Source organism: Gigantopelta aegis, chromosome 9 (genome assembly GCF_016097555.1).
Source record: "Gigantopelta aegis isolate Gae_Host chromosome 9, Gae_host_genome, whole genome shotgun sequence".
Taxonomy (NCBI): Eukaryota; Metazoa; Mollusca; class Gastropoda; order Neomphalida; family Peltospiridae; genus Gigantopelta; species Gigantopelta aegis.
In genome coordinates, this window is record NC_054707.1 from 61,427,792 (window position 1) to 61,440,642 (window position 12,851).

The window sequence follows — 12,851 nt, forward strand, 5'->3', positions numbered from 1 at the left end:
TGTTTTATTTGAAATTTTATCTTATAAAAATATTTTAAACCTTAAAAATCTTTGTGTGATTTGTTCAAAATGTTTGAAAAAGATCTGAAAGGTAATAAATTCGTTACGCGGTTTTTGCCTGGGCGTACGGGATTGTACGCCCTGGCAAAAACCGCGTAACTAATAATATCGTGATATGGGTTTCTTGTATCACGATATATCGCGATATGGGTTTCTTGTATCACAATATATCGTGATATGGGTTTCTTGTATCACGATATATCGCGATATGGGTTTCTTGTTTCACGATATATCGCGATATGGGCTTCTTGTATAACAGTATATCGTGATATGGGCTTCTTGTATAACAATATATCGTGATATGGTTTTTTGTATCACGATGTGGGTTTCTTGTATCACGATATATCGTGATATGGGCTTCTTGTTTCACGATATATCGCGATATGGGCTTCTTGTATAACAATATATCGTGATATGGGTTTTTGTATCACGATGTGAGTTTCTTGTATCACGATATATCGTGATATGGGTTTCTTGTTTCACGATATATCGCGATATGGGCTTCTTGTATAACAATATATCGTGATATGGGTTTTTGTATCAGGATGTGGGTTTCTTGTATCACGATATCGTGGTATGGGTTTCTTGTTTCACGATATATCGCGATATGGGTTTCTTGTATAACAATATATTGTGATATGGGTTTTTGTATCACGATGTGGGTTTCTTGTATCACGATATATCGTGATATGGGTTTCTTGTTTCACGATATATCGCGATATGGGCTTCTTGTATAACAGTATATCGTGATATGGGCTTCTTGTATAACAATATATCGTGATATGGGTTTTTGTATCACGATGTGGGTTTCTTGTATCACGATATATCGTGATATGGGCTTCTTGTTTCACGATATATCGCGATATGGGCTTCTTGTATAACAATATATCGTGATATGGGTTTTTGTATCAGGATGTGGGTTTCTTGTATCACGATATCGTGGTATGGGTTTCTTGTTTCACGATATATCGCGATATGGGTTTCTTGTATAACAATATATTGTGATATGGGTTTTTGTATCACGATGTGGGTTTCTTGTATCACGATATATCGTGATATGGGTTTCATGTTTCACGATATATCGCGATATGGGCTTCTTGTATAACAGTATATCGTGATATGGGCTTCTTGTATAACAATATATCGTGATATGGTTTTTTGTATCACGATGTGGGTTTCTTGTATCACGATATATCGTGATATGGGCTTCTTGTTTCACGATATATCGCGATATGGGCTTCTTGTATAACAATATATCGTGATATGGGTTTTTGTATCACGATGTGAGTTTCTTGTATCACGATATATCGTGATATGGGTTTCTTGTTTCACGATATATCGCGATATGGGCTTCTTGTATAACAATATATCGTGATATGGGTTTTTGTATCAGGATGTGGGTTTCTTGTATCACGATATCGTGGTATGGGTTTCTTGTTTCACGATATATCGCGATATGGGTTTCTTGTATAACAATATATTGTGATATGGGTTTTTGTATCACGATGTGGGTTTCTTGTATCACGATATATCGTGATATGGGTTATCTTGTTTCACGATATATCGCGATATGGGCTTCTTGTATAACAGTATATCGTGATATGGGCTTCTTGTATAACAATATATCGTGATATGGGTTTTTGTATCACGATGTGGGTTTCTTGTATCACGATATATCGTGATATGGGCTTCTTGTTTCACGATATATCGCGATATGGGCTTCTTGTATAACAATATATCGTGATATGGGTTTTTGTATCACGATGTGAGTTTCTTGTATCACGATATATCGTGATATGGGTTTCTTGTTTCACGATATATCGCGATATGGGCTTCTTGTATAACAATATATCGTGATATGGGTTTTTGTATCAGGATGTGGGTTTCTTGTATCACGATATCGTGGTATGGGTTTCTTGTTTCACGATATATCGCGATATGGGTTTCTTGTATAACAATATATTGTGATATGGGTTTTTGTATCACGATGTGGGTTTCTTGTATCACGATATATCGTGATATGGGTTTCTTGTTTTGACGATATATCGCGATATGGGCTTCTTGTATAACAATATATCATGGTATGGGTTTCTTGTATAACACTATATTGTGATATGGGTTTTTGTATCACGATGTGGGTTTCTTCTATCACGGTATATAGGGAATAACTGGTTATTTCTTTTATCCTGCAATACTACAGGAATGTTCGGAAAATCACTATTTTTTCCAGTTTTGTGTACGCTACAAATCGAGTATTGTCAACCTAGCAAGGCGTTTGCCGTATGGCGTCATACAAGATACATGACGTCATTATTTGTAAGACGCTAGCTATATTCTGTCACATTAAAAAGCGTTTCTAAACTCTTAATTCATAAACACATATACAACTACTGCCTCGTCTATAGGGCAGCGACTCCCGAGGAAATCCTTTACTGGAGATTTCATCCTTTTTGTACCGCCTCAAAGAGGACTGTCACTTCCAGACAAGTTTACTAAATCAAAACTAGCATCGAACAGAGCTCAGTGGAATAAGTACATTGTGTGATGACACAGTTACGAAAATCTGCCGAACCTAAGAGATCGGGGTTTCCGACTGCCAACGAACTTGAAAATACGGAAATTACCGAGAGTGTCGATACAGGTTATGTGTATCGTAATACGTATTTTTTATCCTTTGACTCGTAATATATTGGTAAATCAGTAATATCGGACATCCCTAAAATATAGCGACACAGGACCTCGGTCCCAAGCAGTTCCCCACGACTGGTATATCAAAGTCGTGGTATGTGCTGTTCTGTCTGTGGGAAAAGTGCATATAAAGGACTCCTTGCTGCTAATGGAAAAATGGAGTAGGTTTTTCCTCTGAAGACTATGTGTCATAGCCCCCACCCACCCCCACCTCAAAGACGAAAATGTACGCTGTTTTTGTCCTATATAAATAAAGATAAAAATATGCCTTGTGCCCCCTAGAGGCTGTGATCCACTTTCTAGAGATTGTGCCCACGCACCCTCCCTCCGGATATCGTTCCAGCGGGCCTGCAAACAGAGACTATACCCAGGGTGGGTGGGCGAATCTGTAATTTTGATGTGGACACGTAAATCATGTTTGCATTGGATTGGCAAACGAAAATTAGTGGATATATTCCAAAGACTTAAGATTATGGAACTAATGTGAATGTGTTTTGCCTGAACTATATATCATATCACATAATACGACATGTTAATCAGTGGACATCAAGATCATGGAACTAATGTGAATGTGTTTTGCCTTAACTATATATCATATCATATCATACGACATGTTAATCAGTGGATATCAAGATCATGGAACTAATGTGAATGTGTTTTGTCTTAACTATATATCATATCATATGATAGGACATGTTAATCAGTGGACATCAAACTTAATACAGCAGCATTTGCTGTTTGTTGAAATACATAATAATATATCTGACATTTCAGTGATTTTATTTTTAAATAGAGAATAATAAACGAGTTACCAGTTATTATAAAAAATGATGTCCCGACTGAAAAATTGTTCCACTTGTCACGGGCTTTAGCTTTTTAGGTACTTTGTTTTAGGGGGGGGGGGGGGAGGGGAGTAATAGGGGATTGTTTTGTTAAATGGACGAAACATCATATGTACAGGCATGTGCAGGGCTTTGTACAATGTAACGTATGACAATGTATTGGTTGCAGCCATGCACATGACTGCACACACGAAGCGAGATCAAAATGTAATAGGGCAGAGTTATCCAGGGCTTCGTTTTAAGTAGCGATCTTAACCCTAAGATTAACTTAAGCGCATAGGTAGCTAAGTACTTAAGGTGATATTAGCGCTAAGAACGCTTTGTAAAATGGGATCCTGTTGACTCCTGTTGGAAGGACATTTCCAATTCATCACGTATTCGACATTCTCACTGGACCACGAGGGAGGGGAGGGAGATAAAAATGGGACAGGGGTGGGGATGGTGATTTACTGAATGTTAAGGCATGTTAGGAGTTCGAGTGATTCACTCTGGCTTCACTATCACTGCTTTACCAGGCGTTAGTATAGACCCTTCTCATAAAGATAGCGGCCACGATGAGTGACGTCATATGGTGTGAGATTCGCATCTAACCCTAAAACTAACCCTAACAATGGGGGGGGGGGGGTAACGGTCAGATATTTTACCCAATTATGTCGATCAACTGCAGACCTTTGCCGACAGCTATAACACCGCCTATCACAGGACGATCGGTATGGCTCCAAATAAAGTCACAGAAAACAAGGAAACAAACATCCATATGATGGAAATTGTATTGTACCAAGAAATACGTGAAGAATACACCCAAAATAAAGAAATCTTTTCAATTCATAGTGTAGGACCATGTGCTACTCACTCATCTGAGAAATTAATTCACCCGGGAATACAATGAGAGGTGGGCAGGCGAACTATTCACCATCAGCCAAACCCTACTACGTGGTGGACTACCTCTATATCGAGTGAAGGACTTCGATGGAGGGAAAATACAGGGAACTTTCTACCAGTCCCAACTCAAAAAAGTTGATGTAAAAGAAGACGATCTCTGGAAAGTGAAAAAGATTCTGAAGACGAGAGGACGTGGTGCTAACAAAGAACACTTGGTCAAGTAGTTAAACTGACCCAAGAAATTCAACTCATGGGTGCAGGCTTCTGACGTGGATCACTTGATCACATGACCTGTGATCCACTCACGATGGACATAGGGAAATAAATAATGAAAATGTATTCCTGTCTATGTTGTCTATTAATACCTTCAGCTACCAAACACGTTGTTGAGTATGGGGTAAACGGCAATCTTGGATGTCAAGCCACTGATAAGCCAATGAAAATCCACCTGTGTCATCATTAATAAGCCAGTCAAAATTCAACTGGGCTGTGACGTCACCATCCTCACTCGTCGCTGAGGGGTTAGCACATCGCCTATGTGATTGGTAAAGGTGCGCTAGAACCTTTGACTTTTTGCCACTACCAGTAGATTTGAGGAAATCCGCTATCGCCACTCCATCGGCTACACCTACCGATACAGTTAAAGTTAGAGTTTGTTTTGTTTAACGAAACCATTGGAGCATATTGATCAATTAATTATTGGCTATTGGATGTCAAATATTTGGTAATTCTGAAACGTAGTCATCAGAGGAAACCCAGTACATGTTTTCCTAATGTAGCAAGGGATCTTTTATATGTACTTTCCTACAGAAAGGACAGCACATACCACAGCCTTTTACCAGTTGTGGTGCACTGGCTGGAACGAGACAAAACAATCAGTTGAATGGATCCACCGAAGTGGTTCGATCCTGCGACGCAAGCACCTCAAGCGAGCACTCAACCGACTGAGCTAAATCCCAAACAAACAAGGGATCTTTTATATTAACTTTTCTCACAGACAGGATTGTACTTACCACGGTCGTTGGCATACTGGTTGTGGGGCAATGTTTGGAACAGGAAAAACCCAATGGATCCACCAAGGTTGTTCGATCCTATAACTCAGGTGAGCACTCAGCCGACTTGGCTAAATGCCACCCCCACCCCCAAGAAGAAATATTGTCTTTAAAAGACGAGCTTAACACATATATTTGCGCTTTACATATCATTAAGAATCACACAGATCATTAGAGAGGAAACCCGCTGCCTCCACTGCATGGGCCCACTCCTATCCTACTGATAAAGCAGCAAGGGATACTTGATTGCAAATAGTTTAAAACTTTCTTTAAACCAGTGTGAAGATTGTGTTTCTGTTAACAAAAGCCCCCAAAACCCGAACGCATTTGTCACATTTGCAAAATATGAAGAATACGAATGCATTGTTCTCAAACGCGTGAAGAATGCGTTTCGAGATAAATGAGGTCCCAGTCCCCTGCAATTCAGTTTCAGTGCATTTCGTTTTTGATTGGTACCATACTTGCTAAAGCCTAAAATCTGTGATCGCCCGACGGACTACCTTTGTAAAATTTGTAGTCGCCCTTAGCCAAAAAAGGTCCGGGCAACTACTAAATTTCTACCCTGCTTGCAACATGTGCATGGCCTTGACTTAATAACACAACCTATAATGAACTTCACTTAGCTTCAAAGCCTATCTTTTGAAAAAAGAGTCAAGTCGAGGCATTTTTGGGTCGATTTTGTCATTTAGTTGATTTTACATAATTTTCGTATGCTGAATCCAAATATGGTGGATGATATTCTCAATGTTTTGTTTTCACTCCAACAGAGCCAAAAACAAACTGGCCGCCAACATAGCATCGTATATATAACATAGTTAAGCTAATTAGATTGGAGGAAATCAGCAAAGTGCCTAAAGTTTTGTTTTTAAACTTGTTTTAGTATCAAATGCATCAAATAAGCGACATGTATTAGTTTCAAATATTCCAGAGTGCCATGGGGTGCAAATAGGGGTGCGGGTATTTGAAAAAGGGAGGTAATCCGTAGTAGTGAAAGTTATAAACTGATAAATATCAACGTTTCTGTTTATAATGTCTTAGTTTGCATTTAACACAAAGTTCCAGAATAAATTGGTCTTGCATTTTAAAATGTTATTGAGGAGTTGTACCCCTGAATTCCTGTTTCGCCGTATACAAAACAGGGGACGAGAATATCAACCTAGCAAAGTACTGGACCTTTGTTTTTAAAATTGGTTCAACAGAAACGTTGATATTTATTCAGTTTTTGAGGTCACATGACCAAGATAACTACCTTTAAAAACAAATTAATTGTGCGCTACGCGTGTACAAATTACAATACATGTATAATCAATTTAAACTGGCGGATTTCTTTTTAAAAACAAGGCTATTCCTTTAATACACTTTATATTTTGGGTAGAAATCAATACATTAAAATTTTCTCTTGAAGGATTTACTATAAAGTATTCTATGAAATATTTCCTGCTCAAAACATAATATGGACATACTAAAAGAAAATGATATTCATCTTCCACTTGATTAAGATTACACTTTAAACAGATAGTTTCATTTCTTTCTATTACTGGATTATATCTGCTTTTCTGTACTTTTAATTTATGTGACAAACACCTAAATTTAGAAAACATTCTCAAGAGATTTTTGTATTGTGACAAATATAATATATACTTTTCTGTTTCTAAAAGAGATTTATTAGACGAATATGCCTTTAAAGGGACATTTCTGAGTTTGCTGCAATTTTAACAATGTTTCTACGATTAAACTTACATATTAAATATATTATCTTGTTTAGAATATTAGTGGCCTTATATTGAACATGTTTCTGATCGTTCTAATATTTGTACTAGGTTAAATTTCATTTTATTTCCTAAAATATAATATTTCAGTACGTATGAAATTATTTGAAGACAAAATCCAGTTTGGGCTTCTTACAAATATTAAGACGAACAGAAACGCATTGAATATACAGACAATGATATTCTAAACAAGAAAATATCTTTAATATGTAAGTTTAATCGTAGAAATATTTTATTAGTCGGAAACATCTTACAATGCAGAAAACTCAGGAATGTCCCTTTAAAAAATGAGAAGAGTTAATTTTGTCATGCCAGTGTTGAAAATGAATGTCTTTACATCTCTGTACAAAGCTGGACATAAATAACTTGATACTGCCACATTCTTGAGCAATCCAAACATAAGAAAACCCTGTTTGAAACAACAATGTTCTTACATGTGATACCCAATTAATTGTGCGAGTTTCATCATGACATTTCAAGCTTACACTCTCAAGCTTACCTTTTCGTAACTTTGGCTGGTTTCATCGTAAACTTCAACGGTTTTCTTATTGCCAAGTCCTTTCTGTATATAGCGTCCAACAACCCTGAAGCTTTCATTTTTCTCCTGTTCGCTCACATCGTCTGCAAATACAACGGCATCCATGATGAGAACACCTAGAAAATGAAGAATTGATGTTTTTATTCTTTTTTTCTTTTTTTTTAAATGCATGGATTGCACAGAAAAGATGGGTATATTTGATACCGAAATAACGAGTATATTTAAACTGAAATGAGAATGCACGTCCTAGTTCATACGCTACTTTGGCTCCAAATGCGGTTTTAGAGAGGAAAAATATATCAAAGATCAACGTCATACCGCGGGAAATTTTTTAAAAACAATTTGACGCGCGAGGGTCAAACTCGACGAGCGCGCTGACCAGAGACCAGAAATTTATTTAATTTGGCCTAAGCGCAACAAATGCTAAATGTATAATAAGCCATTAAGTCCATACATTCAAAATGAAAACTTACAGTCAGGTCAGAGTGTTTAACGTGCACATTCATAGCAAGCTGTTGTAGCGCACGCCTGTCCTGGGCACAGGTGCCGGCTTCGGCCGGCTCCTCCGTCCAGGACAGAAAAGGTGTGGGGTAGGTTGGAGGGGGAACCGCCTGCACTGGCAGGTGCAAGGGAGCACCAGCAGTCCGACCGGGGCCGGTGATGGTGCGCATTTCTGTGAAGGAAGTTAGGCGCAATTCTGAACGCCAAAAGGTAAAAAAGAGCAACATATAGTTTTGGAATTTAGTGTGCCGAGAGTAGCTCGTTAAGGGATCTAGTAGGTGTTGAGATATCTCCCTAGGTTGCCCATAGGGGCCCTTAAAAGGGACTGATCTGTTCAGATCGTGGCATGACAACCCAAGGGAGACTCGTAGCAAGTGTGTACTATTGGGAGGCAAGTCCGGCAGATTCTTGATGTTGCCCTTCTGTTTCTCCGTTCCCCTTCTCTGTCATCCTCCTCTTCCATCTCTCCCATCTGATGTTATCCTTCATGTACACCAACAGCAAGTAGTTTTGGGTTAGGTGGGGGTTCGGTATTATTTTGTCCGACCTCTCTGGGTGCATAGCCACTGTATACTCGGAGCCGGTGTTCTTTTGTCCGACTTCTTATTAAGTACGAGGTGCTGGGCCATTATTTGTTGGCGGATGCATTGTTATCATTAGTCCATGCGTCCTGTGTGGTAGTGTTGTGATTTAGTGTGCTTGCTGTATTTTTGTTATTCCCTACTTAATGTTTAGGTTGTACTTATTGGCCTAAGTCCCTAATCCTAAAAACAAAAACAACTTTCCCCCCCCCTCCCCAAAGACCCCCCCCCCCCTTCCCTTGGATTTAAACAAATACTAGGAGAGGGGAGAGTTAGTTTTCTCTCATCCTCAGGTATATGGAACAGAGCTATCCCATGAAAGAAAGCCATGTAAGAAATGTCTTTCTCTCATCCTCAGGCATATGGAACAGAGCTATCCCATGAAAGAAAGCCATGTAAGAAATTTTTATCTTACATGGGATATCACGTGCTTGCGTTTAACATGACGTCGGTGGTAATATATGACGTCATATTAATGTGAGGCGGTGACGTGAGGTCATTAGACACAGTTTTAAATTAATATTTTGTTATTAAAACCTTCATTTTAAAAGCTATCTTGTTAATTTGTAGTGTTAAATTTTATTTAACTCATAAAACAAACACAGTACATACGATAGTGAAGTTTATTTATGATAAAATGATCAAATAAAAAAGTAAATTGTTCAGCCATCTTTGTCTGTTCGTGTAAAATAATGGTTTATTTACCGAATAAATGAGAGAAAAAGACTCCATCATATGTGGTCATGTGGGATAGAAAAAGTACACCCTCGGTGGTGACAATTTCGACCATGGGACGAGGCTTGCCAGTCCCATGGTCGAAATTGTCACCACCTCGGGTGTACTTTTTCTATCCCACATGATCGCATATGATGGAGTCTTATAATATTCACCTAGCTAGCTACACTCCTTATTGTGTTTTGTTTTGTTTAAAAAAGCACTTACGTAGTTTATAGCGTTTGCGTTTACGTCTTTCTGGTTTCAGTGTTAAACTTGTAATAAAATAATAATACAGAATATATAGAACTTTGGGTTTTGAAAATCATCTGTGAACCGTGAATAAAATACAAAGTTAAAGCAATACCCAGACCAGTAAAGTAGTTTACGTTGTTTCTATATAAATGGACGTGTAGCCGATGTAGGCTATATAGAAAATAAAGGCTTTAAAAAGCTCCAAATAGTTGGGCTAATAAATAGAATAACAAACTCGGTACCAGTTATTATCAAATTTATGTCCCTCGTGAAATAATTTTCACTTGTAACTCGCAACTGGTAACTCGTTTATTATCCTCTATGTAGTTTCTGGTTTTGCTGGAACACCTTATGACAAGACTAACTAATAAGGTTGCTGTAATAAACATGGCTCTAATACATAACAAGGTAATGGTGCAAAAAGGAAGGTGCAGAAACCACAAACACGTGAATTTATGTACATTTATTGTCTTAGTTGCTAAGTGAGGATTATCTGTTGTCTGATTGGTTGATCAAGTGGACTAATGAGGGAGGGTTATTCCCGATCCCTATCTATTCAGCGAGGTTAGGTCCCGTCTGACAGCCCTTTTCAGGGCCATCAATTCACTCGGAAGTGCGATGGTATACAATTGCTGTAATTATAAATTGAAATTCAGAACATACATACATATAATACATACATATAATACATCTAACATTAACAGTAACACTAACTATGGTGGCTACTCAATTGGTTTACAGTTTGTGAATCCTAGCCGAGATGTCAGACCACAGATTCGTTCTAAATTAAATGAGTATCGTTCATGGATCGGCGAATATTTGGATGAACAAGACGACGACGATACCGACGACGATGAGGACGACAATGATGAAGAGAAATGAACACTCATATTATTCACATGTCGCCCTTAAGGCCTCTCGATGTAACCCAGTGTGTGTCCATTTTATATATGTGTCAGTGATTTGTAATTTAGAAATAAATGAAAAACCAAAACATTGCGTTTGTTTTTTTGTGTTTTTTACTCTATGACTAGATTTGTGATTGGATATTTCTACCGCTACTTTATAGTAGCAAGAGCTGTGTGTACAAGACAGAACATACCACGATCTTTGATATACCAGACATAATACACTAGTTGGCTATAGCTTAATGGGCCACCAACGGGGATCGATCCTAGATCGACCACTGTATTTACCTATTTGGTAATTAAAAAAGCCCTGTAAAAAGGCTTGTACTCTAGGGAAATACTTGTGTTTAAAATGCAGCTAAAAGATCATAGTTTAGGTCGGAGCGTTGAGTTGCAGTCACGCGTTCTTTCTTCAAAGCAATGGGCTGGGGATGTTTCACTCTCTTTCACACACACACACACACACACACACACACACACACACACACACACACACATCCCTTTCTTCTCCTTAACAATTATTCCTTTCTTCTCCTTAACACATATGCCTTTCTTCTTAACAAACATTCCTTTCTTCGAGACAAATATGTCTTTCTTTTCCTATGACTAAAACAAAACAAAATATTTGTATTCAATTAATCTTTATTTTACGAGGAAGGAAATGTTTTATTTACTCAACATATTTTATTTATGGTTATACAAGAAAGAAAGAAATGTTTTATTTAACGACGCACTCAACACATTTTATTTACGGTTATACGGACATATGGTTAAGGACCACACAGATATTGATTGAGGAAACCCGCTGTCGCCACTGCATGGGCTACTCTTTTTGAATAACAGTAAGGGATCCTACACCATCCCACAGACAGGATAGTACATACCGTTGTCCAGTTGTGGAGCATTGGCTGGATATATACCAGACCGACCCACATCAAGAACACTGAGCTACGTCCCGTCCCCACAGGGTTATTAGAGGATGCTTGAAAAAAAATCGTAACATAATAAATAAATAAATAAACAAATAAATAAGTAAGTAAATAAGTAAAATAAAAACAAACTATAAATTATTATTTTGTTTTAAAAATAATAGAAAAATATAATTTTCCCACATGAGATACGAACGACGTACCCTCAGCGCTGGACGCGAAGTCGTTCGCAGTCGACTACTAAACGCATGTTAACAAAACCTGTCATTTAAACCGTTATATGTGCAAGCGGCGAAGCGCGGAATGAAGTGACGAAATAGGTCAGTTAATAATAATCTTGTGAATGCGCTATCAGATAGCGTAGAACGAGAATTCTATTTTACACCATTTAAATCATTTCTTATTTCACGTCTTTAAGAATGTAACTTCTAGTTCAGTATTGCCACCAACAATAAAATAGGATACCACCGCTTCCCGGATGTAAACAGTGATAACCATTCATCATTCAGCGCCCTAAAATTAAACACACTACCTCGCGTAGGGCCAAGTCCTTAGAAGTGATTTTGTTTAACGACACCACTAGAGCACCTCGATTTATGAATCATTGACTATTGGATGTGAAACATACTTTTGGACAGTTTTAGAGAGGAAACCCGCTACAGTTTCCCATTAGTAGCAAGGGATCCTACACTTCCCACAGACAGGATAGCACGGGCGTTGCTAAATACGACTAAGTAGGTCAGGGGCCGGTCTAAGTAGGTCAGGGCCGGGTCAGTAGGACGTTGCACACGGCACAGTAGTCCGTGACGTCATCAATGTCACGGTCAGTCTAAGTAGGTCAGGGCCAGTAGGACGAGGTCACGTGACGTCATCAAGGTCAAGGTCACGGAAAGTAGGTCATGGCTCTATACAGGCCTCCTTACTACTGATATATAGAAAATAGTTAATGTTAAACACTGTAAGCTTGAACCAGACGTACTGTACAATGTATTTAGAGGACTAATCACTGAAACGCCATGGGCCCGTATTTTTGAAGCCATCTTAGCTACGACATATCGTAGATAGTTAAGAGCAAAATACGAATGTCGTAGATTTAAGATACGACAGATTTTCCAAGGTATCGTAAAGTTCT